The following is an 11,165-nucleotide window of genomic DNA, read 5'->3' as shown; positions in this document are numbered from 1 at the left end:
AATTGTCCTCAACACTTGCTTTAGATGCAGAGGGAAATCTAACCTGTATAGGGGTAACGGTTTCTGGCCTGCAGGTTTGAACTATGAAAATTGGATTCTTCAGATTTCAAGGGTTATATTCAGACTAACGTACTAGTGACACAGTGGAAACTTCTTTGTTGTGGTTTGGTATCAACAATAAAAGAAATATCAGGAATCTAATGTGACTTGGCTGATGTGACTATTTCTAGCCAGAGGCACTTTCTCCATCAGCGAGTTTGGTGGCAGCCTTTGAACCTGATGAAAGCTTTCAAGTTCCAATGATTAAGTCATTATCCACCAAAGTCATTCTTACCTGAGGAAATGATCAGGATATGTGTTCTGTGTCCAGAGGGAATAACTTTCTAACATCATCATGAGTGCATACACAATCTGATGGTGTTTCTTAAAGGGCCTAATCGATTAAGTGAAAGGTGATTTTTTTTTTTTTTTTTTTTTTTTGTTTAATGTTGGGAGATGTAGGGAATTCAAAAGGCACAGTCAAGGAACTTTTATCAAGATCGGTCAAAATTCATTTGAAAATATAGATACAGGGATAATTTTATTTTGTGAGTAGTGACATTTTTGAGGAATCCAAGAGCATTTTCCCCCTACAACAATCATGTTTTTGTTTTCATCTTCCATTTTACAAATGGAAGATTCTAATCTTGTGACCCTGGAATTGCTCAGGCATTTAATATTCCAGCCTGGGTATCAAGGATTTAGTGCTTTCTTTCTGAAGTGAGAGTTAGAGGATCATGGTATTTTGGAGGGAGAGTGGGGGGAGTAGCCTACAATGTTCTGAGGGGTTTCCCAGCTGGTAGCCAAGTGTCTCAGGACTACTGTAGCTTCTCAGCTTCCATTGCACTGGAGATGTAAGAGTTGCTTCATTTATTGAGGGGTGATGGAAGGAGAATAGGATTCTGTCCTCCACGAGTAATGGAATGCCCAATGACCATGCTTGCAACAATAGGAGCTTCTTACCCCCTCTATGAAGATATTGCAAATGTACCATCCCAGGGTTGGCCGATTCAGTCATTTCACCATGCTCTGGCTTTAAATGGTATCCCTTTGAGTCTTGATTCTCTTGACTTTTTCTTTCTGGTTAAAGGATGGCTATTATGATGCAACATGGCGACATCAAAAGGCAGGAAGACAAGGGGGCATTTTCCCCGTGGGTCCTATTATTATTATATTAATCAGGAAGGAAAAGCTTTCCAGTAGCTCCCAGCAGACTTCCTCTCAGATTTCAAACCTGGAGCCAAAAGCTGTTACTTGTTCACCCTCAAAACTAGACTGGCAGAGTGGTTGCTGTGGTTAGCATAGACTAGGGGTTAGCAAACTTTTTCTGTTAAGAGTCTCTTGATTGTGAGTATCTGGGGCCTTGTAGGCCATATATGATCTCTGCTCCATATTCATCTTTTCCTTAACCCTGTGAGAATGTAAAAACTATTGTTAGATCTAGGGGTGTTTGCCAGGCCATGGACCCTGGCATAACTAGTTGTGTTTCATCTCTTGAGGCTGATGGAGGGGTCCACCAACCCTGCCCACGTTGCCACCCATTTTTTTATTTTAGCTAAACTGTGATTTTGTTAGCAAATTGGATGGACAGCCAACTCTAAGTTCCATATGTGGTCTATTTGTATAAATTTCATAGTAATTTGACAATGGGCAATTTGATGAAGAAAAATTGAGATATGAATTCTCAGGACCTTAGTAGAATTTTAATTGGAGTGGGGTTATTCTCATTATGGTAGTCAAGGTAAACTCGGTAACAAATAATCCCCAATCTCAGTGGCTTAACACAAGAAAAATGTGATTCCTTGCTCATACTATGTGTCTCAAGTGAATTGGCAGGGAATTCTACTCCACTTGGTGATGCAGGGACCCACCCGAATCGGGGCTCCACTGTTGAGTATTTGCGCCATCTGGATCACATGACCTCCTCAGTCTCCAAGAAGACAAGGAAAAGAAGGAGTCTAGAGAATAGGTCTTGGGTTTCCTGCTGCTCATCCTGAAAGTGACCTATCGCCCTGGCCAGAACTGATCATGTGGGCCAACCCAACTGGAAGGAAGGCTGGAAACCATGGGGGAGCAAATGGAATATTGGTTGAGTGTTATTATCCCTTCCACAGCCTTACTGCTTTCTTCATATTCTTCCAGAAGAAGAGACTTGATGAAGTTGTGTTATAACACATCATAACAACACCAGTTGCTGATCCTTTACCTTTGCTCTTTTTAAACTCTTGTTCATCCCATCCCTTCCTTTCTAACATTTTTAAATTACATATTCTCTTCTCCCACACCTTTCTCTTTCCTGATGCAGTTTAGAGTCTTGCCCATGGTGTCTAGAAGTTAGAGTGCATAAGTCAGAAAATGTGTCATAATTGGATTATTGCATTATAGAAATGCAATAGGATGTATCATTGCAGTGTCAAGAGGACTTTCTTTTGACCTTTGAATTTGCCTCTCACCCAGTAAGTCTCAACTGAGTGCTGTCGCTCCCTAGAGTATATCAGGCAATGTTTAAGGACATTTCTTTGTTGTCACAAGTAGGGTGGGGTTGCTACGAGGATCTAGCAGGTAGAAGTCAGGAATGCTACCAAATATTATACAAAGCACAGGACAACCCCTGACTGTAGAAAATTACCCGGCCCCAATGTTAATCGTGCTGAGATGGTGTTGCCCCCTCCTCTTACTAATTACCTCTTTGAGTCCTTGTATTCTTGGGCAGCCTTCTCATATTTGCATGACTCTGACTTGTTTCCATTTTTTTGTGAGATATATCCAGGTAAAAATGTAACCTCCGAAAGCTAGTTGATCCTTCAACAGATTCTGTGGCGGTTAAGTAGACAGGGTTCAAGCAGAATCTCCGAATGCCATTTTTACATGTTTTTTTTTTTTTTTGTCCTTTTCAAGCTTTATTCATCTCTGGAGTTCTAGAAGATTTCACATTGATTATCCAAGCTGCCATTGTCAAAGTATAATTTCTAAATTGTGAAAAATATATAGTGAACATATATGCAGTACTTTTATGACTTGTTAATGAGGACAGCAAAGCTGGTTCATGGGAGAAATCAAGAGACAGGATTTATAGACACTGGAGCAAAAGCATTGATATAAGAATGCTGGTTTGAATGCAAAACTGGTTAGTATACTTCAGGGCTATAGATAAACTGTTGGAGTTATTAGGTATATCTAAGATATAGATACAAATGACAATAACAGGTGAGACAATTAGTGCTGTGGAATGATGGTTCCCACACGTAAACCTGCATTAGAATCACCTGGAGGGCTTGTGGAAACCATTGCTGGCCTCAGCCTCAGTTTCTCATTCTGTGCTGCTCTGTGAAGGGGACCTCCTGTCAGGTCTAACAAGGATCTCAGGAGATGCCGCTGAACCTGGTGATTTAGGTGACACACTTTTGAGAGCCATTACTGTAATACGTCATGGAAAGAAATGCAGTTGACCTTCTCGCCTTATTTTAAGTTTTAGATGTTTTTCTCTTAACACCCATATAAGGAATTCCATAATTGAGAAAAAAGAGAGAGAGAGAAAATGGAATGTAGCTAGGATAAATTGTCCCGGGATAACCAAGTAACTCATGTATCTCAGTGACTTAACAAAAAGTGCTATTTTCACTGATTTTATATCCTATAAAGTTGGATGCTCAGACTATGATCCTTCAGCAATGCCATCCAGAACATGTGGATTTTGAAGGCAGATGGGAGAACCAAGGATTCTAACATGGGCTTTTCACTAACCCCTAGACCAGAGGGGCACCTGTCCCATCGACACACGTCCCATTGGCCAGACTAACTGCAAAGGGGGCTGGGAAATGTGGGAAAACTCATGTGTATGTAGAGAGTACTTGATGTCCCTATTGCCTGTTTCATAAATATGAGTGTATAAACGTGTACTTACTGATCAAAGGACCCAAAGCATCTTTTTTTTTTTGACCCAAAGCATCTTCATCATGGCAATGTTATTCTTACTAAAATTATATTTGGATATGTATATTTCACACTTAAGATTTTAGATTTCTAGAAGAGCAGTTAAGGGATAGTGTCACCACAGAAAATGATGGGGTTGAGGTAGGGAAGATTCCAGTGTTTGAAATTGCTGTTAATGATAAAAAATATATATTTTGATAACAGTAATAATCAGTTATATGGACACATATTTGTCACCCCAAGTGAAATATACGTAAAGAGAGAGAACCCTTAATTATCTTAGTATGATGGTAGACTCTTTGATCTTGGGATGCAGCAAACTAGAGGTGTGGAGTTTGCTAAATGGACTTCTAACTCTTGCCCTGCCTCAAATTTCCTTTTGGGACTGCTGAACTGTTTTGCTTACCAAACATTCACTTGAGGATTACAGGGTGCCATACTCAAGGTGAGATGTATTATGGGATTCTTGAAGGCTTTCCCTTTTGACTAGCTGCTAGTTAGCCTCATAAATCACTTAGCTGCCTGATTCTCAGTTTACCTATCTGTAAAATGGGTCTCCTGGGAATATTGTGAAAGTTAAATGAATATTTATACAATGTACCTGGAAATTCCTACCCTAACGGTTCCTTTGTTCTTCTTTCCCTAACATGGACTAGAAAAGCTATTATTGAGATCTTTGTTAGTTAGAGGATGACCAACCCTACAGACCCTCTGCCTGGGAGTGAGTGGGTTCCTGGGATCCTGGATTTCCACTTTATAAACCCGGAATGTCCGGGGCAAACCGGAATGAGTTAGTCACCCTATTTAGTGGACCTTATTGGAACCTGCCCCTGGCTTCGCCTGGGGGAATGCCTATACTTTAGATCTCTTTATGGGGAAAATAGTACCTGACTTTTAAGATGTCTCTTCTGTTCTTTTACAGGGGAGGAGCTTGATTAGGGATGGCCTAGCATTTATGTTGAACCGTATTATTTTAGACTAAGGCAACTTTCTGCCTTAAACCTTTAAAAACGTTGATTCTAGAAATTGGCTTGAATTAACTTTATCTGTTGTGATAATCTGATCTTTTAGCCCATTAAGGTTTGGTCAGCTGTGCCCTACACATCTATGACTTTCCTAAGGTAGAGATTGGTAATTTGAGTGTGAAGAGTTGCTTTCCATGTTTATAGAGATCTGCTTGGTTGGACCGATGGTTTTTCTCAATGAGATCCAGGAGTCTCGGGTAATACCCAAACTATTTTTCTTTTCTTTTTTTTTTTTTAACCCAAACTATTTTTCTCCATGGTTCCTTACCATTAAATCCTGCTCTTTCTACCAGAGATGTCTCTCCTGCCTGGCCTTCTCTCTTCATCTTAGCTCACTGCTTGTTATGGGTACTCTTACTCACCTTGCCCCTGTGTATTTTATCACCAGTCACTTCAAATACGTCTCCTGCGCTGCTGCCAAGTATCTTCCTACAAAACATCTATCATCATTCTCCTGCTTCAAGGTGGCTCCTGCAGCTTCCTCTTGGCCACCACAATAAAAGCCAGCTTCTTAGCTTGGAAGCCCTGCCTGACCTGCTTTATGGGCCACCCACATGGAGCCCTTTCACAATCCACACCCCTGCACATGCTGCTCCTCCCATTCTCCTTTTACAACATCCTCCTTTTCCTTTCTCTGCCTGGATATATACACCTGTCCTTTTGGACCTGGTTCAAATGTTCTCTTCCTTGTGAGAGACCTTGGTACCTTTCTGTCATGGTGGCTTCTTCCTTTGAAGTCTGCAGCTTGGGGATTTAGAGCGTGAGGTTATGACTCCCTACTCAGCCTCTGATTACTTTTGTGCACAACAACAAACATTTAAAGAAGGGTTCCCATTACTGAGCACTAATATAGGGTTTTTCCTGTCTTACCCCATTGACGTGTTTATCCCCCCCATGTTGGGTGGTATTTATCTGGAAAATGTTTGGCTCGCAGTAGGTGTTCTGCATGAATGCTTGAATAAATGAAGGAACCCAACTCAGGATTTTCATAGGGGAATCCTCTCTTTTAAAGTGTATCCATCCTTTGCTGGGGTCTTGCAATTTCAAGTATGGTCCCTGGACCTGCACCCCAGCAGCCTGGCATCATCAGAGAGCTCACTAGAAATGGCAGGATCTTCCATCTTACCCCAGATCTGCTGCACCAAATCTGTGTTCTACCAACATCCCCAGAAGATTGGTAGGCAAGTTAAGCTTGAGAAGTATTGTCCTAGGCTAGTGTCACCCTATGGCCCATTAGTATCTGTAACCCATTCACCCTCAATTTGGGGGGTTCTTATACAAAAAATTGGAGCTCTCTTCCTCCTTCTCTCCCTCTCTCCTCCGCTCCCGAATAACCGAATAACTGACTTCCTTCCTTCCTTCCTTCCTTCCTTCCTTCCTTCCTTCCTTCTTCCTCCTTCTTTCTTTCCTTAAATGCACATAGGATCTGCCCTAGACCTATTGAACCAGAATGCCAGGCAGGTTGAGCCACTGCCTTTTAAACAAATACCCCGGGACATTTCTGTCACCCTGAAATCTGAGAACCACATCCTAGGGAATTTATTAACTATTTCATCGTCTCTGATTTCCCCCAAAGCTTTGGACTTAGCAGATCTGTCCTCATGGTTAGTGTCAACTCTGTTGAGGTCCATGTCTGTGGCCCTTTCTAGTTTCCCCATTGCTGTTAACAGAGTTGTTCTCTTGCTGTCCCCAGATCTGGCCCTGGCCTGCGTCCCACTATTGGAAGAGTCCTTTACCTCGCATTGAGAAATGCACAGTGTCTCCGCGTTTCCCTTTCTAGTAATTGCCCCACTTCTCTGCCTGCGTCACTCCTTTCAAGTTCATAGTGTGTTGCCAGCGCCTTGGTTTCCTCCGTCGTCCCCGTGCCCGCTCATCTCTTGCCGTCTGGCTTCTTCCTCTGATACGTCACTGAAGCTCTTCTCACAAAAATCACTAGGGACTTCTTTATTTTCATATTCACTGACCTTTTGAGTACTTTAGAAAATCTCTTAGAAGTTTGCAATCCTGTAAAAAAAAATCACGAATTATGGTTTTAACCTGCTTTGCTGGTGTGCAGAGCTGAGCATGAATGTCAGCCTCTAAGCCAGGGAGAAGTTGGACCCTACTCTCTCTTTACTTGCCAACCCCTGGGGTAAGAAAGCAGTCAGTCACTGAAGGTTTTTATACTTAAAAACACGTTTGACAAATTCAAGTTTACTGCAAAAAAAAAATTTTGTTTTTAGCACAAAGCTAGTGATTTTAATTCCTGATTCATTACATTACCAAATTTCTTCAGATAAATCATTGCTAATATTAGTCTTACATTGCGAAGCATTCTGTAGTTGCTTTTGGCTACAATTTTCCCTTGTTTTATAGAATGAACCCATAATCAGAGCAACAAAACAAGCCATTATCTTCTCTTCAAGAAACTGTAAATTCAACCTTTAAACATCCAGTGGAAAGGGAAGTACTCAAAAGGACATAGAGTAAGAATGCACCATGCTGGACATCCTTCTTAAAAAAAAAAAAAAAAAAAAAAAAAAAGCACAGAAACTTTTCTCCCTCCTTCTGTCTCCCTCCTTTCCTCTTTCCCTTTTTTCTTTCCTTCTCTCTCTCTCTCTTTTTTTTTTTACATATCCAGCAAGCAAACACATTCCAGGCAGTACATTATTAGGCTCTGGCAAGAGAAGAATGAAGCAGAGATGGCCCTTTGCCTTTACGATGCTAACGGTTTAGTGGTGTAGCGTGGGGCAGTCAATCTTGTCATCCCAGAAATAAAACAATTTGCTAAGTATACAGGGAAGGGGAGAGGGTGCAATTGCTGTGGAGGGAGCATCAAAGATGGGGTGTGTGGAGAGCAAGTGGAGACTCAGCAGAGGAGGGATCTTGCTGGAGCTGAATTTTGAAAGGTGAACGGGTGCCTCCAGTTGGAGCTGTTGCAGCACTAGGAGGGCGGATGAAGAGGGATTCAGGCACTGTGGCCCCATGAGCAGCACCCAGAGATCACCAGGCATCCTGGCGGGGGGGGGGGTGTCTTGATGGAGGAGGCTGTACTGATGGAGGAAGTAGAGGGAGCAAGGGGAGCACAAGTCTGGAGTTTTTTTTTTTTTTTTAAGATTTTATTTCTTCATGAGAGACACAGAGAGAGGCAGAGACATAGGCAGAGGGAGAAGCAGGCTCCCTGCGGGGAGCCCGATGCAGGATTCGATCCCAGGACCCCGGGGTCACAACCGGAGCGGAAAGTAGACGCTCAAACACTGAGCCACCAGGGGCCCCTGCAAGTCTGGATTTTAATGTGGCCCGTGGGCATCTGTGACAACGAAGGGGACCACGGGTTGGAGAAACGCAATCCTGAAAGATGGGGTGTTCGTAGGGAAAAGAGCGCAAGGCCTAGCCAACGGGTGACAGACTGAGGTTCTGTATGGAGAAGTCACTGGAGTCGTAGAAAGCTCGACAACTCCACAGGTGAGAGGGCCGGGGGGGGGGGGGGGGGGGAAGCATAGGCTGAAGGCAATCTCAGGTCAAGTTCCCTTTGACTTGGAGGGGTGGGGTGGGGGGGGCCCTGGAAGGGCTGGCTGCCCAGAGAAGGAGGAGGAAGGCCTCCCTGGTGCAGTTGTCACACCCTTCCCAACTGGTCCTAAGAAAAGTCCTTTTCCTAGTAACAGAACTGGCGCATCCCTTACTCTTTGGCCTCCCGGAGTAACTCGGAGCAGATCTGCTGCCCTCGGGACCACAGCTCTTGCAGTGATGGGGCGGGGGGGGCCCTTGGGGCTCCCGGGGCGGGGGCAGGTGGCAGCCTCCCTGTTGTGCCCTCGGCTCCCCAAGTGACACGGTTCCTCCGCTTACCTGCATCGCCAGCAGGGCCAGCAGCCCGTGGTCACGGCGAACCAGAAAGCCTGAGGGCCGTCAGCGGCTGCCCCCTTGTCTTGCTCCCGTCCTCCTTCTGCAGACAGCTCTTTGCTTCCAGAGTTTTGCAGCCGACGCTGCGTGAGCTGTTGGGTCAACGAGCCCGACGGGTGCAAGAGGCGGCTCGGGGGCCGCTGAATAGTCTCGCTTTGTCTGGAGGCATGTTTTCCTGACTGTTTATGGTGCTCGACAGGGTGCTTTTTGTTCTGGGGAGAGCTGCTTTGGGGAAAGCAGGCTGCTGAGCGGGGCGCCGGGCCCCCCTGGCCTCTGGGGCTCTCTCCAAGGCCCTCCCGGGGACTGGATGCAGCTCCCGCAGGCGCCCCGGCCCAGCGGAGGTCACCCGAGGCCTCGGCGTCCTTGTCCCCAGCCCTAACTCCGATAGAGAGAGGAGGACAAACTGCCGTCCAGCTCCCCAGCCTCCTAGGAGTCAGGAAGGGGCCCAGGCCAGCAGCAAGATTCCATTTTAATCGGTGATCACACATTACACACACACACACACACACAGAAAACAAAGCAGCTGTGTACCTACCACTTTCCAGAACTTTCCCTCCACGGTTGGCAGTCAGCTTGCTTTTCTTTTTGCAGAAAACACGATGTCGGTTGTCGTCGGAATGTAGAAGGGGTAGAAGTCTGGAAAAGGAGGCAGTTTGGACAGGAAGGTGAAATTAGTAAGGTTTTCAGCTCGCGTTTGGGATGAATCAGACCCTTTGGGGATTGGAACGTGCAAGTGCAAGCGTAACGCTTGTTTCCCTCTGGGGCTCTCGTGCTTTCCCTCACACGCCTGGGCACACACCCCGCAGGATCCCTAACAGGCAGGCTTTGAGTACCAGGGGCCAGAGAGGTCCCGGAGGCCTCGGCCTCAGCAGGCAGGGAGCAGGTTAGCATCTCCTCCGGCGGGGCATGGACTCTGGTCAGCTGACGGGGGTGGCAAGCACATTCCAGCAGTGAAGGGAGGCTTGGCTGGTCTTTGTGGGTTCCAGAACATGCAGTTCTTCCATAAAATGATGGGAGAACACAGTGTGCTATTGAGTGCTGCTGGATCTGTATGGAGCCATCTACTTCCCGCCACCCCCCGCCCCCCACAAGGGTCAGGACAAAGGTGGTTTACTTGGGGTGAATTCTAGACCAGCAGTCTAAAGCATTTTAGGTTGGAATCCAATTTCTGCCCCATATTATTTTTATGGCTTTGGTTAACATTTCTCAACTACTCTGAACCACAGTTTCGTCTTCTTCGTGTCTATCTGCCATGGATGGTTTTGCCCTGCTTACGTGGCCCTGCACGGTCGAGTCCTGATTTCTGGGCCCTTCCAGAACTGTTGTCCTTCATGCCACCTGGCCGTCCACTTAGACTGTCCTGGTGTCCTGCAAGCTTCCCCACCTCTGTGCGTTTTTGCTTCCTGCTTTCCTTCCCCTTGCCCTTAGCTTGCTCTTTTCTCCATATCTGCCTTTAGGAAGTCATGTCTATAAGAATTAGCTCGAGAGATATTTCATGCGTAGAGTTTTCCCTTATATCCAGGAGTACATGTGGAACAACATACAGAAGCAATTATAAGATGTCTGGGATTCCCTTTAAAGAAGTAGGGGCAGGGGCATAGATGAAGCAAAACTGGTCAAGAATTGATAATTTTTAAAGAAGAGTGATAGGCACATAGGGGCTCGTTGGATTGTTCTCCTTTGTGTACGTTTAAAATTTCTTATAGTAAAGGGCAAAAAAAAAAAAAAGCTTTCTTAATTACCCATCCCAGAGGTGTTCTCTCTCGCACATGTGTGAAGCTTCCTTGTGGTAGTTTCTTTTGACATCTGCTTCCTGTTATGGGGGTTGATGAGTTAGTAGAGCTCAGTAGTTAGACAGCAGGCACTCTGATTTGCCCAGGGCACTCTTGGAATACTCCTTTGTCCCTCATTCCATCTGGTTTAGCATTTATCCCAGATTTTTATTTTTATTTTTATTTATTTTTTAAACAGAGTCTCATTATCTCATAGTTGCATTAAACCAAGCCAGGATGGGTTTGAGAGACTACCACTCTCTAATTCCGGCTTCTGCTGTGATCTCTAGCAGAGTGCGAGCTGCGAGCTGCTTGCAGCAAGCAGAATTGGACGTTAGTGCCAGGATGCATCCAAAAGATGACCAGCAATGACTTCTCTCTTGTTTCCTTGCTTGTCCCAGAGGGCTTGCCGACTAATAAATCCAAGTGGTCAGAGTTGGCTAGCAGCTTCCAGGCTTAGATGGTGGGAGATGAACTGGATACCACTGTGGCCCAAGCTGTGTTCCACGAGACACAG

At 45.1% G+C, this 11,165-nt stretch overlaps 1 protein-coding gene and 1 long non-coding RNA gene across 4 annotated transcripts in view; one reads left to right on the top strand and one right to left on the bottom strand.

Annotated features, from left to right (window-relative positions):
• MAP2K6 (mitogen-activated protein kinase kinase 6) overlaps positions 1-11,165 on the top strand; it is a 150,445-nt gene that overhangs the window by 63,618 nt on the left and 75,662 nt on the right. The window lies entirely within an intron of this gene.
• Positions 463-9,824, bottom strand: LOC140597698 (uncharacterized). Its single transcript, XR_011999553.1, has 4 exons — positions 9,710-9,824; positions 9,412-9,512; positions 2,725-7,001; positions 463-1,450 (listed from the first exon to the last, which is right to left on the bottom strand). It is a non-coding gene; the product is annotated as an uncharacterized lncRNA (long non-coding RNA).

This window comes from Vulpes vulpes, chromosome 2 (genome assembly GCF_048418805.1).
Source record: "Vulpes vulpes isolate BD-2025 chromosome 2, VulVul3, whole genome shotgun sequence".
Taxonomy (NCBI): Eukaryota; Metazoa; Chordata; class Mammalia; order Carnivora; family Canidae; genus Vulpes; species Vulpes vulpes.
Note: the sequence above shows the minus strand (reverse complement) of the source record. Positions and strands in the feature narration are given on the sequence as shown.